This window comes from Triticum dicoccoides, chromosome 1B (assembly GCF_002162155.2).
Source record: "Triticum dicoccoides isolate Atlit2015 ecotype Zavitan chromosome 1B, WEW_v2.0, whole genome shotgun sequence".
NCBI lineage: Eukaryota > Viridiplantae > Streptophyta > Magnoliopsida > Poales > Poaceae > Triticum > Triticum dicoccoides.
The window spans coordinates 522,046,541-522,049,973 of NC_041381.1; the positions used below are offsets into that span (position 1 = coordinate 522,046,541).

Here is a 3,433-nt window from a genome sequence, read left to right on the forward strand (position 1 = left end):
AACGATAGATTACACGCCCCGTTCTGACAAAAGAATTATAAAAAGTTTTTGAACTAAAGAAGACGATCTGTTAAACACAACTAAAAGCATCAGTTCAACTGCTTTGAAAACATCAGTACAACCACCTAAAGCCGTAAGTTCAAAAAGCGTAACAGAATAATATTCTGTTACGCGTAACAGAATAGGCCATATATATATATATATATATATATATATATATATATATATATATATATATATATATATATATACTAGCAAAAAATGCCCGTGCGTTGCATCGGGTATAAAATAAATCTTAGAGTTCATATGGTATTCAAGTGTTTACCTATCATGGTGAATGATAAGATTTTCTAATTAAAGTGCTTGTGAAACCCATAAATATCCACTTTATGAAGATCTCATTGTATTTCAGAAGCTTGTAATATTTTTTTCTACTAATGAAACCTACTTCTTCAACTCGCTCTAAAGAAGTTGAATTATGTGTAATAAGTTGTTGTTATTTAACAAACCTATGTAAAAATAATTACAATCTAACCATTTATCGATTAACGGCCACTTCTTCGATGTGAAAGTAATTGTGCATCATTGGCATACCTGTAATAGTTTCAAATAGAATCATATCTTAATCCCTATATCTCACAATCCATATTAACATTAGTTCATATTTATGTTTTCCCACTTCAAAAATATGAGGACCAGAAAGTACTGAATTTACAATACTTGCGACACTTTTGTTGTGCCGCCAATAGTAGGAGCACACTTTCCACACCAACATGACCACTTCCCTGGACATTATCATTGGGCCTCAATGAGTATCATGATTAGGGGATGCAGAGTTGTGGGGCACATGGTACAACGAAGGGTAGTGCTCCCCCTCCCAGCTGTCGTGCAGGGCGAAACAGGGTGCGGGCAAGATGCACTGTTGTTGCACTCTCTCTATTCTTCATCCCTCGCTCTCTCCTCCCTATCTTACTGACGACATCGATGACATGTAGAGTTGAGGAATGTCTTGATGGTTAGCAAGTACCGGCGAGCTTTAAATATATTCTCCATTAAGATTTTTTTTAATATTTCATTCACTTTTAATTATTATATTCCATCTGTCTCAAAATAAGTGTCACAACCTTGTAATAACTAACAGTACTCCCTCCGTTCCTAAATATAAGTCTTTCTGAAGATTCAATATGGATTACATACGAAGCAAAATGCGTGAAAGTATACTCTAAAATATGTCTATATACATCCGTATCAAAATTTATAAAAGAACTTACATTTAGAAACGGAGGGAATACAAAATTGTGTATAAAATTGTATTGAGAGTTATTTTAGGACAGAGGGAGTATGTACTAACAATAAACATCATCAAGTATTAATCGATGCTCTTCCGAAAAATGAAAATGGTGCTAGCACGCGTGCATCCAGTAGCTTCTAGCCGGTACAAGACCAATCCCATTCCATTTCATTAAAGAAAAGCACTGACCGCCCACTGCGTGCCTTATCTCATCGCCACTCCTCTCCTTCTTTTCTCCAGATCGCCAATTCCTCCGCTCATCCTAATCCAGCGCTGATCCTCTTCCTCTTCTCCATCCAATCAAGCCAAGAGCCGCACGTACGCGGGGCCATGGTGGCTGGCCAGCGCAGCACCCCCTAATAGGCGATGAACCCAAAGGACACCATGGCTGGCGCCTTGGAGCTCCTCTGCCTCATCCTGATCTGGCCGTCCGCCCCAGTCGTCGGCCCCGTGCTCCAGATCAGGCCAGCAGCCTCGCCTACGGCCTGATTCGGACCGCCTAGCCTTCGCCACCTGTGCCATGCCCAAGAGGTTCGGCCGATCTCGCGTCGCTCATTCTCGCTTCTTGCTCTGCTCGCGGCTCGCGTTGGCTGCGAGAGGCCACAGGCCTCGTCCAACCACATCCTCTCACTGCCTTGCTCCTCCACCACAAGTCCTCTCCCTTCTTCCTCCCCTCCCTGCCAGCCAGGGCACTCTCCCTTTCCCGCCTCCGTTCGCCGCAGGTGAGTGCGCGGCTGCGTTTGTGTGTCCAGCAGCAACAGCTGCGGCAGTTCCGCGCCCGGAGAAGTCACACACTGGGCGATGTGGAGGACTATTACATGCCGCTTCCTCATTCGGGCGTCCTCCTCTACGCCGTCGGTGAGCCCTCCCCTTCTTGCTCCATCTCTCTTCTCTCCCCGTGCTTCTTCTCTAAGAGCTCTCTCTGCCTTCTATTTTTCTATAGAGAGACGACCATGGCCGCCCGATGCCCGAGCGCCGCCGGCCAACGATCCGCCGGTGCCTAGACCCCCTCCACGCCATCCCCATGTCACCGGAGACCTACACCAAGTCCCATCCAGCGCTCGCGCCACCCTTCGAGCCCCGCCCCGCAGCTCTGCAGCCCGAGCGCTTCGGCCGCCTCGCATCCGAAGCAGAGGAGAGGAGCTCCCTGCCACGAGCGTCTCCAACCCCGGCAAACTAGCAGGCCGACCCCGCCTCCTTCCTTTTTTTCCGCTAGGACGCATCACCCCTTCCTTGGCTTCTGCGGCGTGGAAGCGAGCGGCAAGCTGCGGCCCGTGCCCGGCGGTGGAGAAAGCAAATGGATAAGCTGTGGTGATGCCCGGTGGTGAAGCAATTTAATTAAGGAGCGTGGGTAGAATTGTAACTAATGTAGGGGTGTTTATGTAAAAACGAAGCGTTTTCTGAAGTTCCCACTTAAAATAGGACTGCAGATTGAATTCTAAAAAAGCAAGGGGCTTTTCTGCAAAAGTGCAGACGACGTACGACCAGAAACTGTAGCCGCTTTATTATTGGGGAAAGACACACACACGCTATACGTATGCCTCCATGAACAAGTACACCTCACTCAGTGTCGGGACTTTTCGGTTTCCGAGGCATGTGCCACATCAAAATTGTGAAAATGGATATTCAAACATCACGCAACACCTCTTTGTGCCACATGCATGCAGGCGGTGGTTATCCTAACTAGGACACTCACGTGTGGCGCTTCCATTTGTGGGCACACGAGGCCATCGTCGATGCATGTGCATCACTTTGACCTATATCGGGATAGGTTAATTAATTTCACCATCAATGGGGATTCTTTTTGGGTTGTATTATGGAAGGAGCATATAGTATGCGTCGAAGAGGGGGAAGGGGGCCATCATATGTAGTACGCTTCATGAACCTCGCTTTGTGTGGGTGCATGGTTTACGGTTTTTGAGGCATGTGTGACACATCAAAGTTGTGCATTTTAGGTATTATATTCAACATATGTTTGGCCCATTTGAAAAGCGATGGTGGTTGTCCTCTCGCACCCACTTCAGCGGTTATCAGTGATATCGATGCTTTCCATTTGTGGGCCCGCTTGGTCCATCACTACTTTTTTCCTAACAACGAGAGTGGTTAATTTAACTTAGGAGGGGATTATTTTTTTGCTTGTAA

The 3,433-nt window shown here is 46.3% G+C and overlaps 1 long non-coding RNA gene across 1 annotated transcript; it reads left to right on the top strand.

Annotated features, from left to right (window-relative positions):
* Nucleotides 1-1,382: 1,382 nt before the first annotated feature.
* Nucleotides 1,383-2,696, top strand: LOC119346570. The gene is made up of 2 exons (XR_005167811.1): nt 1,383-2,149; nt 2,235-2,696. It is a non-coding gene; the product is annotated as an uncharacterized LOC119346570 (long non-coding RNA).
* Nucleotides 2,697-3,433: the final 737 nt, after the last annotated feature.